The sequence below is a fragment of the Pseudophryne corroboree genome, chromosome 3, assembly GCF_028390025.1.
Source record: "Pseudophryne corroboree isolate aPseCor3 chromosome 3, aPseCor3.hap2, whole genome shotgun sequence".
Classification (NCBI taxonomy): Eukaryota; Metazoa; Chordata; class Amphibia; order Anura; family Myobatrachidae; genus Pseudophryne; species Pseudophryne corroboree.
This window is the reverse complement of record NC_086446.1, coordinates 292,066,669-292,084,934: the sequence shown is the minus strand read 5'-3', so window position 1 is coordinate 292,084,934 and position 18,266 is coordinate 292,066,669. Positions and strand designations below refer to the sequence as shown.

Below are 18,266 nucleotides of genomic sequence, written 5' to 3'. Positions count from 1 at the left end.
AATGCCGAGACCCCTCGGGCAGCTGCCCAAGATGAGCCCACCTTCCTTGTGGAGTGGGCATTGACAGATTTAGGCTGTGGCAGGCCTGCCACAGAATGTGCCAGTTGAATTGTGCTACAAATCCAACGAGCAATCGTCTGCTTAGAAGCAGGAGCACCCAGCTTGTTGGGTGCATACAGTATAAACAGCGAGTCAGATTTTCTGACTCCAGCCGTCCTTGAAATATATATTTTCAATGCTCTGACAACGTCCAGCAACTTGGAATCCTCCAAATCGCTAGTAGCCGCAGGCACCACAATAGGCTGGTTCAGGTGAAACGCTGATACCACCTTAGGCAGAAAATGAGGACGCGTCCTCAATTCTGCCCTGTCCGAATGGAAAATCAGATATGGGCTTTTATACGATAAAGCCGCCAATTCCGACACTCTCCTGGCTGAAGCCAGGGCCAGTAGCATGGTTACTTTCCATGTAAGATATTTCAAATCTACCGATTTGAGTGGCTCAAACCAATGGGATTTGAGAAAATCCAAAACTACATTGAGATCCCACGGTGCCACTGGGGGCACAACCGGGGGCTGTATATGTAGTACTCCTTTTACAAAAGTCTGGACTTCAGGAACTGAAGCCAATTCTTTCTGGAAGAAAATCGACAGGGCCGAAATTTGAACCTTAATGGACCCTAATTTGAGGCCCATAGATAATCCTGTTTGCAGGAAATGTAGGAATCGACCCAGTTGAAATTCCTCTGTCGGGGCCTTCCTGGCCTCACACCATGCAACATATTTTCTCCAAATGCGGTGATAATGTTGTGCAGTCACCTCCTTCCTGGCTTTGACCAGGGTAGGGATGACCTCTTCCGGAATGCCTTTTTCCCTTAGGATCCGGCGTTCAACCGCCATGCCGTCAAACGCAGCCGCGGTAAGTCTTGGAATAGACACGGTCCCTGCTGAAGCAGATCCCTTCTTAGAGGTAGAGGCCACGGATCTTCCGTGAGCATCTCCTGAAGTTCCGGGTACCAAGTCTTTCTTGGCCAGTCCGGAGCCACTAGTATCGTTCTTACTCCCCTTTGCCGTATAATTCTCAGTACCTTGGGTATGAGAGGCAGAGGAGGGAACACATACACTGACTGGTACACCCATGGTGTTACCAGAGCGTCCACAGCTATTGCCTGAGGGTCTCTTGACCTGGCGCAATACCTGTCCAGTTTTTTGTTGAGGCGGGACGCCATCATGTCCACCATTGGTCTTTCCCAATGGACTACAATCATGTGGAAGACTTCTGGATGAAGTCCCCACTCTCCCGGGTGAAGATCGTGTCTGCTGAGGAAGTCTGCTTCCCAGTTGTCCACTCCCGGGATGAACACTGCTGACAGTGCTATCACATGATTTTCCGCCCAGCGAAGAATCCTTGCAGCTTCTGCCATTGCCCTCCTGCTTCTTGTGCCGCCCTGTCTGTTTACGTGGGCGACTGCCGTGATGTTGTCCGACTGGATCAACACCGGCTGACCCTGAAGCAGAGGTTTTGCCAGGCTTAGAGCATTGTAGATTGCTCTTAGTTCCAGTATATTTATGTGAAGAGACGTTTCCAGGCTTGACCACACGCCCTGGAAGTTTCTTCCTTGTGTGACCGCTCCCCAGCCTCTCAGGCTGGCATCCGTGGTCACTAGGACCCAGTTCTGTATGCCGAATCTGCGGCCCTCTAACAGATGAGCACTCTGCAACCACCATAGCAGAGAGACCCTTGTCCTTGTCGACAATTTTATCCGCTGATGCATCTGCAGATGCGATCCGGACCATTTGTCTAGCAGATCCCACTGAAAAATTCGTGCATGGAATCTGCCGAATGGAATCGCTTCGTAAGAAGCCACCATTTTTCCCAGGACTCTTGTGCATTGATGCACAGACACTGTCCCTGGTTTTAGGAGGTTCCTGACGAGTTCGGATAACTCCCTGGCTTTCTCCTCCGGAAGAAATACCTTTTTCTGAACAGTGTCCAGAATCATCCCTAGGAACAGCAGACGTGTCGTCGGGATCAGTTGGGATTTTGGAAAATTCAGAATCCACCCGTGCTGTTGGAGCACTACTTGAGTTAGTGCTACTCCGACCTCCAGCTGTTCTCTGGATCTTGCCCTTATCAGGAGATCGTCCAAGTAAGGGATAATTAATACGCCTTCTCTTCGAAGAAGGATCATCATTTCGGCCATTACCTTGGTAAAAACCCTGGGTGCCGTGGACAATCCAAACGGCAGCGTCTGAAACTGATAATGACAGTTTTGTACCACGAACCTGAGGTACCCTTGGTGTGAAGGGCAAATTGGGACATGAAGGTAAGCATCCTTGATGTCCAAGGACACCATAAAATCCCCTTCTTCCAGATTCGCTATCACTGCTCTGAGTGACTCCATCTTGAACTTGAACTTGAATTTTTGTATGTACAGGTTCAGAGATTTCAGATTTAGAATAGGTCTTACCGAGCCGTCCGGCTTCGGTACCACCAATAGCGTGGAGTAATACCCCTTTCCCTGTTGTAGAAGGGGTACCTTGATTATCACCTGCTGAGAATACAGCTTGTGAATAGCTTCCAATACCGTCGCCCTGTCTGGCAAAGCAGATTTTAGGAACCGGCGAGGGGGAGACTTCTCGAATTCCAACCTGTAACCCTGAGATACTACCTGCAGCAGTGGCGGATCTAGGGGGGGGGCACTCGGGCCCGTGCCCCCCCTGTCGTTACCCAGGAATTGATATGGGGACACAAAAAAAAAAAATGCTGGGTCCCGACTCACTCAGGACGCGCTGTGAGCCGCAGCGCTGTCCTGTCCTGTCAATCAGTCCGGTGGGAGGGACGGAACGGAGGGAGGAACTTGGAAGAGGCGGAGACCATGAAGAGTGTGATCTCCCGCCCTCCCCTCCTCCTCCTCTGCTCCGCATGCTCTCCCCCCACGATGAACTCCGTCTCCGCTGCTGTACCAGTTTGGTCCCTGGTCCCCCAGCTGGATGCCGCCGCACTCCCCGCTGATTCCCCTCTTCTCCCTCCTCGACCATGCGGCGGCCCCCTCAGCGTTTTCCGCTCCCCCCTGGCCGCATCCTGAGACTCCATCCTGGCGAACTATAACCCCCGGCCTGACAGCGCTGCTGGCTGCTCACAGTGTCCATGGTAAGCAGTGGGGGCCTGGTCCCTGGAGGGAGTTATTTGGTGGGGTTTCTGGCTGCACACTCTCCTGCCTCTCTGTCCCTACCCCCCTCTGGTGCCTCTGTCCCTACCCCCCTCTGGTGCCTCTGTCCCTACCCCACTCTGGTGCCTCTGTCCCTACCCCCCTCTGGTGCCTCTGTCCCTACCCCCCTCTGGTGCCTCTGTCCCTACCCCCCTCTGGTGCCTCTGTCCCTACCCCCCTCTGGTGCCTCTGTCCCTACCCCACTCTGGTGCCTCTGTCCCTACCCCACTCTGGTGCCTCTGTCCCTACCCCACTCTGGTGCCTCTGTCCCTACCCCACTCTGGTGCCTCTGTCCCTACCCCACTCTGGTGCCTCTGTCCCTACCCCACTCTGGTGCCTCTGTCCCTACCCCACTCTGGTGCCTCTGTCCCTACCCCACTCTGGTGCCTCTGTCCCTACCCCACTCTGGTGCCTCTGTCCCTACCCCACTCTGGTGCCTCTGTCCCTACCCCCCTCTGGTGCCTCTGTCCCTACCCCCCCCTGGTGCCTCTGTCCCTACCCCCCCCTGGTGCCTCTGTCCCTACCCCCCCCCTGGTGCCTCTGTCCCTACCCCCCCCTGGTGCCTCTGTCCCTACCCCCCCCTGGTGCCTCCGTCCCTACCCCCTGCTGCCTCCGTCCCTACCCCCTGCTGCCTCCGTCCCTACCCCCTGCTGCCTCCGTCCCTACTCCCTGCTGCCTCCGTCCCTTCCCCCTGCTGCCTCTGTCCCTTCCCCCTGCTGCCTCCGTCCCTTCCCCCTGCTGCCTCCGTCCCTACCCCCTGGTGCCTCTCTCTGTCCCTACCCCCTGGTGCCTCTGTCCCTACTCCTTGCTCTCTCTGTCCCTATTCCCTGGTGCCTATCTCTGTCCCTGCTACCTCTGTCCCTTCTCCCTGCTACCTCTGTCGCTACTCCCTAGTACCATATAAAACGTGTATAACATGCTCTACCTGGCGCAATGTGTATAGAACACTAACTGGTGCAATGTGTGTAACGTGTTCTACCTGGTACAGTGTGTATAACGTGTTCTACCTGGCGCAATCTATATAACGTGTTCTACCTGGCGCAATCTATATAACGTGTTCTAGCTGACGCAATCTGTATAACGTGCTCTACCTGGCGCAGTGTGTGTAACGTGCTCTACCTGGCGCAGTGTGTGTAACGTGCTCTACCTGGCGCAGTGTGTGTAACGTGCTCTACCTGGCGCAGTGTGTGTACGTGCTCTACCTGGCGCATTGTGTAGAAAGTGCTCTACCTGGCGCATTGTGTAGAACGTACTTTACCTGGTGCAGTGTGTAGAACGTGCTCTACCTGGTGCAGTGTGTATAACGTGTTGTAACTGGCGCAATATGTATAACGTGTTCTACCTGGCTCTGTCTGTATAATGTGTTCTACCTGGTGCAGTGTGTGTAACGTGTTCTACCTGGCGCAGTGTGTGTAACGTGTTCTACCTGGCGCAGTGTGTATAGGGTGTTCTAACTGGCGCAATGTGTGTAACGTGCTCTACCTGGTGCAATGTGTATATAACGTGCTCTACCTGTGTGGTGTAATGTGAATTGGTACTGTTATGTGGCCATGCTCTTTCCCCATGAAGCCAGACCCCTACATTTTTGGTGAGCACCTTCGGCGCGCACTGTCCTTGGTTTGAAATATGGCAGGGGGAGCACCAATATACTTTCTGCCAAAGGGCACTGAAATGTCTAGTTACAGCTCTGGGGCAGAGTGTCCTGTTGGCTACACATCCCAGCAGCATTGTCACCCCATCCTCCCCCTCGCAATACTTTTGTAGTGTCCAAATCAAGTCTGTTTTTATATTTGAATAATTAATAAGATTAATATGAACCTTAATTCCGATGGGACCCAGAAAAGGACAGATAGGACCACAATTTTTAAAAGTGAGGGGTCCGTGGGACCCACTTTTCTTTGGGCTCAGCGCGATCACTGACACTTCTTTTTTATTTTTTTTCAAAAGGAGAACCACACTCCTTATCTGGGAGCACGCGTGCCTTAGGTGCATGTAAATATAACTATTACTGTTCCCATATTATGGTGCCCCCCCTTTCATTTTCTTCTGGATCCGCCCCTGACCTGCAGGATCCAGGGGACCACCTGCGAGTGAGCCCACTGTGCGCTGAAATTCTTGAGGCGACCCCCCACCGCCCCTGAGTCCGCTTGTAAGGTCCCAGTGTCATGCTGAGGCCTTTGCAGAAGCCGGGGAGGACTTCTGCTCCTGGGAAGGGGCTGCTTGCTGCAGTCTCTTACCCTTTCCTTTGCCTCGGGGCAAATATGAATGTCCTTTTGCTCGCTTGTTCTTATAGGAACGAAAAGGACTGCGGCTGAAAATACTGCGTCTTTTTCTGCTGGGAGGGGACTTGAGGTAAAAAGGTGGACTTCCCGGCTGTTGCCGTGGCTACCAAATCCGATAGACCGACCCCAAATAATTCCTCCCCTTTATACGGCAATACTTTCATATGCCGTTTGGAATCCGCATCGCCTGACCACTGTCGTGTCCATAGACTTCTTCTGGCAGATATGGACATCGCACTTACTCTTGATGCCAGAGTGCAGATATCCCTCTGCATCTCGCATATAAAGGAATGCATCCTTTAATTGCTCTATAGTCAATAAAATACTGTCCCTATCCAGGGTATCAATATTTTCAGTCAGGGAATCCGACCAAGCCACCCCAGCACTGCACATCCAGGCTGAGGCGATTGCTGGTCGCAGTATAACACCAGTATGTGTGTATATACTTTTTAGAGTATTTTCCAGCCTCCTATCAGCTGGATCCTTGAGGGTGGCCGTATCAGGAGACGGTAACGCCACTTGTTTGGATAAACGTGTGAGCGCCTTGTCCACCCTAGGGGGTGTTTCCCAGCGCGCCCTAACCTCTGGCGGGAAAGGGTATAACGCCAATAACTTCTTTGAAATTAGCAGTTTTTTATCAGGGGTAACCCACGCTTCATCACACACGTCATTCAATTCCTCTGATTCAGGAAAAACTACAGGTAGTTTTTTCAGACCCCACATAATACCCCTTTTTGTGGTACTTGCAGTATCAGAGATATGCAAAGCCTCCTTCATTGCCGTGATCATATAACGTGTGGCCCTACTGGAAAATACGTTCGTTTCTTCACCGTCGACACTAGATTCGGTGTCCGTGTCTGGGTCTGTGTCGACCGACTGAGGCAAAGGGCGTTTTACAGCCCCTGACGGTGTTTGAGACGCCTGTACAGGTACTAACTGGTTTGCCGGTCGTCTCATGTCGTCAACCGACTTTTGCAGCGTGCTGACATTATCACGTAATTCCATAAACAAAGCCATCCATTCCGGTGTCGACTCCCTAGGGGGTGACATCACCATTACCGGCAATTGCTCCGCCTCCACACCAACATCGTCCTCATACATGTCGACACACACGTACCGACACACAGCAGACACACAGGGAATGCTCTGATAGAAGACAGGACCCCACTAGCCCTTTGGGGAGACAGAGGGAGAGTTTGCCAGCACACACCAAAGCGCTATAATTATATAGGAACAACCTTATATAAGTGTTGTTTCCTTATAGCTGCTTAAATATATATAATATCGCCAAAAAATGCCCCCCCTCTCTGTTTTTTACCCTGTTTCTGTAGTGCAGTGCAGGGGAGAGCCTGGGAGCCTTCCTAGCAGCGGAGCTGTGTAGGAAAATGGCGCTGTGTGCTGAGGAGATAGGCCCCGCCCCCTATTCCGGCGGGCTCTTCTCCCGGTTTTTCTGAGACCTGGCAGGGGTGAAATACATCCATATAGCCTCATGGACTATATGTGATGTATTCTTTTTAGCCAGAAAGGTATTAACATTGCTGCCCAGGGCGCCCCCCCCAGCGCCCTGCACCCTCAGTGACCGCCGGTGTGAAGTGTGCCTGAGCGCAATGGCGCACAGCTGCAGTGCTGTGCGCTACCTCATGAAGACTGAAAAGCCTTCAGACGCCGGTTTCTGGACCTCTTCTTACTTCGGCATCTGCAAGGGGGTCGGCGGCGCGGCTCCGGTGACCCATCCAGGCTGTACCTGTGATCGTCCCTCTGGAGCTAGTGTCCAGTAGCCTAAGAAGCAAATCCATCCTGCACGCAGGTGAGTTCACTTCTTCTCCCCTAGGTCCCTCGTTGCAGTGAGCCTGTTGCCAGCAGGACTCACTGAAAATAATAAAACTATCAAAACTTTTACTCTAAGCAGCTCTTTATGAGAGCCACCTAGATTGCACCCTGCTCGGACGGGCACAAAAACCTAACTGAGGCTTGGAGGAGGGTCATAGGGGGAGGAGCCAGTACACACCACCTAGTGGTCAAACTTTTAAATTTTGTGCCCTGTCTCCTGCGGAGCCGCTATTCCCCATGGTCCTGACGGAGTCCCCAGCATCCACTAGGACGTCAGAGAAAATAGCAGTACACTTTCACTTCCGGGACCATACTTTTAATATGAGTTGGATTAATAAATTTCTATAATCTATATGATGTAGAGGTTTTGTGGAAATGTAGGTTTGAAAAAAATGTACATGCGTTTTTTATATACAAATATTCCTTTTTAAAAAAAAGTGATTCCTGGACTTTTGTGTTGAAAGTTTTATTGAGGAGAACTGTTACTATATCACCCACTTTTTTTGGGGGGAGTCTTACTCGACTTTGGATAAAGAAACCCAGATAGGAGGGTATTACCACCTGATCGTGTGAGTGTGGGTACGCATCCCTGTTTAGAAACTCCTTGGTGAAGGTCACATGTGGTCCTGCTGAAAAGATACTATTATACACACATCTTTGGGCACTCCATTGTGAGTTGGGGTACGCTTTATAAATAACCATCATCCTTCCTTCTGGTCTAAGTGGGCTATATATAACTATATAGGTATAAGACATTTCTACACATTGTCTGTTACCTTCTTTCCGCATACCCATGGGAACTGAGAATTCCTGGTGAAAGGACTGGAGATAGAGGGAAGAGAAGAGTCTCTATACTCTTACTCGACTTTGGATAAAGAAACCCAGATAGGAGGGTATTACCATCTGATCGTGTGAGTGTGGGTACGCATCCCTGTTTAGAAACTCCTTGGTGAAGGTCACATGTGGTCCTGCTGAAAAGATACCAATATACACACATCTTGGGGCACTCCATTGTGAGTTGGGGTACGCTTTATAAATAACCATCATCCTTCCTTCTGGTCTAAGTGGGCTATATATAACTATATAGGTATAAGACATTTCTAAACATTGTCTGTTACCTTCTTTCCGCATACCCATGGGAACTGAGAATTCCTGGTGGAAGGACTGGAGATAGAGGGAAGAGAAGAGTCTCCATACACACATTTCAACTAGACCAAAGAAACCTTTCAGAGTTTGAAAACTCCCTCCTCAGAAGTGAGTAGGGTACGCATTCTTCTCTAGAAATTTCTGGGTGAAGGTCACACGTGGTTACGTTATAAAGAAACCGTGATATATACGTCTTGGTGAACTCCATTGTGAGTTTGGGTACGCACTGTGGAGCTTCATTATCTCCCTCCCTTAAAGCCTAGTGGGTTATAGAAAGAAAATAAGGCGAACACGAAGCATTTCTACACATCTGTCTTTGTTTCCTTTTTTATATATATCCATTGGGACTGAGTATTCCTGACTAAGAATTGAAACATTGGAGACAGATGACAAGAGAAATTCACCGCATATACAACATACAAGGAACGTATATACTTTATTTTTACCTCACAGGAATAGGCGCTTATACGAGTATTCCCTCCTGCCATTTTGCTGTTTAGGTTTGGGATAGAGACCACGGGAGGCAATTTCTGCTGCAAAACTGCAGTCATAACACTGATGTCCTTGATACTGGGCACTTTGCTCTTAAGGTTCGGCTCTGAGGTAGTAGTGTCTTTTGGCAGCAATTTGTTCCTGCTGTCACCCTCAGGAGTCTTGGGGGGAGCACAGATATGATTCTTCTCCAGCCATGTCTTGATGGTCTTTGCCTTTCTCCCATAGGTCAGTGTGCTGCAGGAGTCTCCATATGCATTCAGAGGAGATTTAGGGTTGAGGCCACCCCTAGGCACAACAGTAACGCACCCCCTCCGCCTGCCTAATTTTATTATTTTTATTGATGGGTTATAAGCCCTCATTTGATGATAGTTAATTTAATAGAATAATAAAGAAAATTCACTATGTTTTTCTTAATTTTTAATTATGTATACATATTTACTAAGTAGGATGGCTTACAGGAGCAGTATGTGCATGTCCTACCCATTTACACTCCATTTAAAATGGTATATGGTACAGAACAGTGGAAATATTTTGCAGTTACAGTACTGGTACTTTTTGGGCTGACAATATCAACACAAGCATCCAAGTGCCACCCCTAGACACATGCCTCAAGTTTACTGCTCAGCGCACTTGTTAGCAGGCAGGTCAGCTTGCTGTCACAATAGTTATATAGTTGCCTGGTCTGTCGCACAGTGACAAAATGCATATTCTGAGTGCAAGAAGAGAGCGATTGATGTAACCTCCTTCTTTCATGATCTGGCTGCTGTTCTTAGTGTGGCGCACCCACTCTGAACTGGACAGGTCAACCAAGTACAGCCTGTTTGTGCGCATTACACTGCTTCACAGTGACCTGTAACACTGCATGGGATAGTGATGAATTTGTATGAGTGGCCGTGGCTGCATCCATGCGCCACTTATTTCCCTTTTCAGCAAAGCTATGGCCTCCTCAGGACTGCTGGTGGAAAATTCAGCAATACTGTACCTTCTATATTGGTGTTTCCATTGGCATCCTATCTGAGGGCTAAAGACCCAGAGGACGGTCTTGAAAGATCCCCAACAGTCTCATTATAGATCTTAGCGTAGGACAATGACACAGAGTCTTCATTTGTCCTTCCTGTCTCCTCAAAGGTGATAAATAGGTCTTCAGGGTGCGCAAAATAACTCATGATTTTTACTCGCCAATACCTGGGCAGCTGCTGATCACTTTTAGTGCTGTTCAGTCTCCTACCAAAATATTAATGGCGGGGGTTTAGTAAATTTGTTATGTTTAATACTACTTTTAATTTTTTATTCTTTAAAGCTGCAGGACTTGAACACTTTGGGGGGGAATTCAAATGTTTGAAAAGTCGATTGGGTGTCTGTTTTTTCCTGTCTATTATATAGGGAAAAAACAGGCACCCAACTGACTTTTCAAACATTTGAATTCCCCCCCTTAAATGTTATTATCTATTTCAGATTTAAAAAAAAAAAAAATACACTGGTGTAATAGAAGCCCACTATACCTTTCGCTGTACCACTGTCACAATATAGACTAGCTCTTTCTAAGAAAGGTCAGGTGAGTGTGTATCTGATAGCTTTTAATGATTGCCTCTAATTCCTCAAGAAGTGCTGACGTCCTACTATAAATATGTTTGACCATTAATGTGGAAATTGCATCATTTCTATTTATAAATCCCTGTACAGAAATATGTGCTGTGATGCATCCAGCGAGGGACAATGAACTTTAGAGGGACTTTTGTCCAAAAGATGCATTACCACTTATCCAAGAAGAGCAATGCATGCAATTAGAGATATTTTGGCTACATGGCACTCATCTGCCCAAGATGGGAAGTATGTGACCTTATGAGTGGGCAGGTACAAGGAGTGGAATACTTAGGGGAAGGAAGGACTGAGTCATGCATAAGGAGTTTATATGCACATATTAGACACAACAAGCCTTGCAAACAAAGCGAATCCCTTGCAGAATTTATAGCACTCACTGAGGTCTTTTCCTGTCTCATCAACAATACACTCAGCTCTAGAACAATTTAACCCCAAAAATGTATTGGTCGGCTGGCTTCCAGGAAAGGTCATGGGGTTTACACTGCATGGAAATCTTTATTCTGTGACAAACGTTATGAACCTCTGGAAAGGAGATGCTAGTAATATGGGATTATCTAAGTTTTTTTTCTTTAGTCTAAGCTTAGATTTATTAATTTTATTGTACATGATAGCTAATGATCGCCGTTTAATGTTATTTTGTACAAATTACATAAAAGATTTATTTTAATTGAGAATTCCAACTTTTCTGGTTATTATTCATGTTGTCTACAATTATATTGTTTACTAAATACAATGCTTTAGAAAACAGTTTATAAATCAACCTGCAATCACTGCCTGGCTGGGTATCAGGGGTAAATTTACTATGCAGAGCTTTTCAATGTTGACCACTTCAGTGCTGGTTTCAGCCTCTGGCTTTGCATTTAAAATTTTCTCATCTGAAAAAAAAGGAAAAATTACCCACTTTGGTACTGGCTGGTGTATCCAAAGCAGCTGTAATGGAGAGTTTCAAACTCCTATGAGAAAGACAGCAGGGCCTAAAGTGGTCCTGGAAAGGTGTTGGAATCCCCCTCGGCCGCCCCCCATCATTAGGTAGAGCTAATCTGAGATGATGCCTTGCCCCACAGTTTTCGGGGTCGCTGAGATGAATAGTGACACTGCCAATGCCGTTTCAGTCCAAGTGCCGTTTCAGTTCCATATTTCAGATATAAGTACTTAACTAACCCATTTCCAGTCAGGAGAGGATAGTGTCTCCATTATCTAAGGTTAACTTGTCACTTGAACTAAACATTGCCCAACCTCTCAGAGAGCAACTGGAGGAAAGGAGACAGAGATATTTTGACTTTTAAATGCATTAAAGAAAAGCTTGATAGTCAGCAACCACTTATCTGCTGTGTAAAGGGTACAGACAGCTCTCCCAGTGACCTTAAGTGTTGTGCGAAAATCTTTACCTTTTTAACTTAAAGGAGGAGCTCTATGGAAAGCGAGAAGCTAAGCAAGGAGACCTAGGGCCCTTTGGAATAGAGTCAGCCTATCCCTGCAAACCTTACATACTTAACATACAGCGGGTGGAGCTTGACCTGTCGTCCCAGCATTTAGAGCACTGAGCAGGGCAGCATCAGAGGCGGGACGGGCAGATAAAGTGGCAGATTATTCTCCTCAGAGCCAGCCTTTTGACAGCATCAATCCGGGGAAGGCCCGTCCCGAGGTGCGGCTTGACAAAAATTGGCAGCGGTGGGCGGAGCATGTCCTGTTGTAAGTCTAATTGCTGATCTCCTGTGTTAAACTAACCAGTTAACTTCAGGTATATCCCGTTGTACTAAAATAAGACACAGAGAATACAGATTCCCGTAGTTTTGTGTTTTATATGTAAAAACAGTATTAAATTTGCTTAAAATTCTCACTTTAACCCCTGAGAAAAATTATAGTAGAAATAAAGATACAACACTATAAAGGGTAAACACAAATTAACTGCTAAAGTTCCAGCAATACAAGGTATCAGTTCAGATAGGCAATTTCCCGTTAGTTGCTTAACATGTTTCGATGGGGCAATCTCCCCCCAGCTTCTTCAGATTGTTCCAGCGAAGTATGTTAAGCTGCTACTTATCTATATGGAATATTTTTATTTTTATTTTAATACATGTTGAATTATTACTTTTATCAGCCACACCATTATTTTTTAAATGTTTATAATTTCATTGGTAACCTTATTAGCTTTCCCTTAATAATGCTGTATAAAATGTACCCCGTAGGGGGGTATTCAATTAGCTCTGACAATTTCGTAGCTATCGAATCCCCCCCCTCCCCCCACGTATTTAATTGCGGGCCATTTTTGGATGTTTTTAAGGCATTTTTGCCAATGCCTTTTTACTTCTTTCTTTTTAGTGAAAAAGGCAATGGCGAAAAATGCCTCAAAAATGTCAAAAACAACCCATGTTTTCGCCGGCGCAGGTGCAAAAACACGTGCATGGCCCTGCTATTGAATAGGGCGAATCCCCATTCACCCTAAAAAATAGCAAAAAGTGCAGTTTTTTTCGCCTAGCCCTAACTGAATACCCCCCATAGTCTGATTTTATTTTTTCGTGTTTGTCTCACTTATACCCCTCTCACTTGTCATAGTTGCTGCATAACTGTGGCAGTTAACCATTTTACCCTACAATTGGTCATTATTATTGTGGTCACCAGGACATGAATCCTACCAACAGAATTCCTAAAAATGCAAATTCTGAATAACAGGTTTGTTCTGCTATACAAAAGTTTCCTAAATAGACTAAAGATATGATTATAATTAGGTGTACTCACTATGGAGCGAGACAGAAGCCTCCAAACACAAATGTAAAACAAGGATATTGGCATACCGACTTCCAAAAATAGAAGCAAAAGATTCAAATTCGTGAAATATGCTGCAGAGCTTCGCCGCAATGCTTGCCTGCACACATATATGCCATACACAGTACAATTCCCATCACACGTTTTTATGCACATAAGGTGCAAAAAAACTAGCGATGTTTAACTGTTGCAATGTGCCATTCCAGAACAGCACACTGCGCGGAACTGAATAGTCTCCAAAAGTAAAGTATTCTATTCCATAATCAAAAGGAAACTGAAACAAAATCCAAGAATCTCCTATGATTTCTACTTAGCTGCTATCTCCTAAACCTGCTTTGTGGACTGTAAATGGTCTATGCCTATTAAACTATTTACAACCCATACTTCCTAAAATAACTTGTTAATACTGTTTTTACCTACCTAACAACATCTATAAAGTTAAAATTGAGACGAAATATGCACGGCCCCCAATGCAACCAAACTCCATCTTGGTTTGGTAAAATATGGCCACCTTCAAAAAAACCCAGAGGTCCACAAATCAGGACATTTTAATGGTATATTCTTACCTTTATTTCTGGTCCGCTGTGATCTTATATTAACTACTAACAATCACACTATTATTCACCTTGGTTTACAAAAAAAAGTTTAAAAAAAAAAAAAACAAAAAAAGGAAACTCTTAGTACTTTGTTAGTACTGATTCTGTATAACCCGCTTACATAACTCCCAACCACCGCTAAAAGAAGTCCCGATTCAGCGCCACTGTTCTGTCCTGCTGTGATCCATTGATTATTTTCTACAATACCATACTAAATGAGGAAGTTCCAGTCAATACACATCTAAACGCCCGACCTTGAAATTTCAATAAAACTCATTGGGGGAAATTCAAATGTTTGAAAAGTCGGCTGGGTGTCTGTTTTTTCCTGTCTAATAGATAGGGAAAAAAACAGACACCCAACTGACTTTTCAAACATTTGAATTCCCCCCATTATCTGCAAACTGCTGTATGCCAATGGAGAAAACTTTGCCTGTTTTCTTACTACACTTACAGTATCTGGTTTTCTTACTAAAGAGCCATCTATTTGACCAAGCAAACCTAGTTTACGTCCCTAACCTCTACCCAGTTTACTAGTTCTCCTCTATGCATAATACCTTTTCCTCTTCTCACCTCACTGCTCTTGACTTTGTCCCCTTCTTCAAATGCAAAATCAACACTCTCAGTCAAGAACCTCTTCACTTCGCAGAGTCAACTCTACTGCCCTCTTTCTTTCCTATTACTTATGAGGTCATCGCACTCCTCTTTTCCTCTTCCCTTTCAACATATCATGTCGATCTTATTTTCTCCCAGCTCCACCAGGTTCTCTTACATCCAGTACTTGCCCGCACCTAGCTTACTTCTTAAACTTAACCCTCTCCACCGCCCTAATGTCTCATTCTCAGGAAACCACCTCTCTCCAACTATCACCTTACATTTCCCCTTTGCTTCCAAACTACTTGAGAGGCTTCTGTACTACCACTTAGGTCACTTTCCCTCCCTCTGCAACTCTATATAATCAGGCTTCTACATTTCATCAGGGTTGCCACCACTAATGTAACCACAATTATCTGCTTAATCAAAGGATACCTACTCTCATTTTAATGGTCTGTTGTCATTACAGTCTACCACCCTCTCCTCCTGCACCCCTGTACTCACTTAGGGGGCATGTTTATCAATTATGGTGTTCTAGGCCAAATAATTCATTTCTTATCACCACTATTCATGGCAATAATAAATTAAGTTTCGTCCCTGTGATGTGTAAAAAGTGAAATGATCAGAAATCCAATCACTGCACTCCTCTTTTGGACGCCAGCAGTGGTACTGCACATGTGCAGCCTGCAGTGCTGACCACACAAGTGAGGTGCCCATTGCCGTGGAGTCTTCCTATGGAATCCTCTTCCGGTAATTTGTACAAAGTAGAGCCCATACGCTACAGTGGCTAATGCCATCTAAAGAAGGTGTTAGCTGCTAGGGCAAAGCTCCAGAATGCTAAGAAAATCTGACAGCCTACCAGCTCCCGTAGAAACCTATGGGGGCCGTTTCTGCAGTCAGAAATGGAGGGAACACAGCAGATATCTATGATATCTGCTGTAGTCCCTCCTTGGCACATTCAGGGATCCTTAATATTTGTGAATACCTCCCCGAAAACAGCTGTTTTCTGGGAAAATCCTGCAAATATTGTTTAATAAATATGCCTTGGACTCCATTGCACTGTGCTCTCTTTATTTATTGCCTAACTTTTAAAGCGCCTTCAGTCTCTATTTCTGCCACAGCCTCCCTTCCTTCCACTGCACTCCCATAATCTGACAGAATCCGTCAAGGCCCTGCTCTTTGCCCCCTGATCTATACCAGCAGACTTGAGGCTGTAATTGCTGCCAAAGGTGCATAAACAAAGTACTGAGCAAAGGCTGTGAATACTTATGTACATGTGATTTCTTAGTTTTTTTTTATTTGTAATACATTTAAAAAAAAAAATACATTTAAAAAAATATATATATTTTTTAAATCTAAAAAAAAATATTATTTTTTCACGTTGTTATTATGGAATACTGTGTGTAGAATTTTTTGGGGAAAAAGAATTTATTCCATTTTGGAATAGGGCTGTAACATAACAAAATGTGGAAAAAGTGAAGCGCTGTGAATACTTTCCGGATGCCCTGTAACTCTTACCTATATAAGCCTTTTCTATATCTTTATGCAAAATAAATAATCTCTACTTTCATAATGTAATCTCATTTTCATGTAGGAGCACTCATGCATCATACTCATCAAGGACAGATCCTGAAACACCAAGATCCTTCCACAACACCGTGCAGACACCACCATCTTGGACTTTGCGTCAACCGGTGCCTGACATCACAAAAAGGCACACTAGTTCTGCATGTAAATGTAATATAAATTAATCTGAGCTCAGTGGAAGTTGAATACTACTACTTGTGCAACTTTGATCCAAAGCCTTGATGCAATACTTTGTATATTTTCTAGGATTAGAATGTGGTTAAATATGAATACCAAGCAATGTGCCCAAACTCATCACATTGTATTCCAAATTCAGAACCTACTGTATATTACACATAACTATCTAGAGACCACACACTATGAGAAGTAGTGGGTTAAGTAACTTGCCTGGCGTCCCCAGCATTGGAAGAGATGACTGTGAGAACAGACAAGATGCTGTTTAATTACAGGAAAGAGAAATCTCGGTCAGACGTGAAGTGATTGAAAGACCTGGGCACGTTGGCTCTTGTAACTGTTTAATGGGACGTTTCGGATACCTGGAGAGGAATCCAGCTGTGCAGTAACGACATGCACCCCTTCGCTGCCAGGATGACAAACATCAAATAAGGCAACAACCAGCAATTATTTAGAAAGTAATTCAATAACAGACAACCTTAGCATTTACGCATCAACCCCTTAGTATTGGGTTTGAAAGGGTGAAAGGTCACAGGAGGTAGTAAGGATACTGCAGGAATCCGGGGAGTTATTTTAGTTTAAGGTGAAGTCACAGCTGATAGATACTATTATGCAACAGCTTACACACTTTAGCCCTTATTTATCAATGAGAGATAAATTGCACCAGCCAATCAGCTCCTAACTTCCATGTCACAGGCTATGTTTGAAAAATTACAGTTAGGACTCATTGGCTGGTGCAATTTATCACTCACAGTGAAATTTATCACTCATTGATAAATAAGGGCATATATTTTATAAAGTATGACCCCATGGGCGATATTCAATTGTTTTCGCGCCGTCAGCCACTAGATGGGATCCAATGAAGCAAGTCAACTGTTGCTCTGTTTGGTTGAAATGGCTGCTGGCGACAGCATTTTAACTCCCCCCCAAGTGGGTGGAGAGCTGAAATGTGCAAAGTGACCCGTTTTAGCACTGAAACTGCGCACCTCGCACCTTTCACCTCGCGCACACTAGTTTGGTTTAGCCGCTTTACACCAAATACACGCATATGATAATTAAGTTTCCAACTCACCACAGGTTGTAGCGGTGGACACCTATCGGAGCAATTAATTACACTGATCACCACTCATTTTAGTGCCAATCAGAGCAATTTTGGGGTAACTTTGTGGTTCCGATTCCGAATGTCATCAGTTTTGCTAGATTGGTTCTAATTTGTGAGATACATAGACAAGAAACAAGAAAAACACAATAGACGCAAACTACTGAACTGCCAATTGACAGTGGCGATCACTTCTATACGAAGGGGGTATAATTTAGAATGATCGCAGAGCGAACATCTAGAATACTCGCATGTCTCACCCACCAGAATGTTCTGGTAGATTTCCATATGCACGTGTTATGGCTAAAGTTCCCTATTAATTGAGTATACCCATTATCTCAAAAACCATAGGCAATTTGAAAAAACTACTCTCATTTTTGAATTCAGCAATCCCAAAATACCCAACATTCATTAAAATGTCCATGGCAACGAAACAAAAACATTTCTTTGTTGGGTTCTGTTATTGCTCCGGTTAGAGACAGTTGCTCCGAAAACCAGGTCCATGCAATCCCTAACCCCTGCTGATCCGGCTAATAATGCTAATAAGCATTAGGCAAGTCCCGTAAAACACATATGCACCTGTCAGGAGACACCTGGATTAAAATCCGCATTGATGAATCATGAAGATGACCATGACAGAGTACATCTAGATCATCCTCATTGATACTATTATTAGAGTGGCTGCTGAACTCTTTACATTACTTCATTCATTTATGCACCCAGTCCGGTCTGAATTTTAAAACTGGAAGACAATTGAAGTTAGTATTTAAATGAGTTGGACACATCTCTGCAAGGTGCGCAAAATGCATCTCTTAGGGTGCGTTTTAGAACTGTGTTTTGGACATCATCCGCTTGTGTGCCCATCCCTTTGTTGTTCCCCAGCACTA

The 18,266-nt window shown here is 45.4% G+C and overlaps 1 long non-coding RNA gene across 1 annotated transcript in view; it reads left to right on the top strand.

The window, feature by feature from the left end:
* LOC135057716 (uncharacterized) overlaps window positions 1–16,321 on the top strand; it is a 100,560-nt gene extending 84,239 nt beyond the window's left edge. The window contains exon 2 of the long non-coding RNA XR_010244320.1: window positions 16,114–16,321. This is a non-coding gene — a long non-coding RNA (uncharacterized LOC135057716). The remainder of the gene's footprint in view (window positions 1–16,113) is intronic.
* Window positions 16,322–18,266: the final 1,945 nt, after the last annotated feature.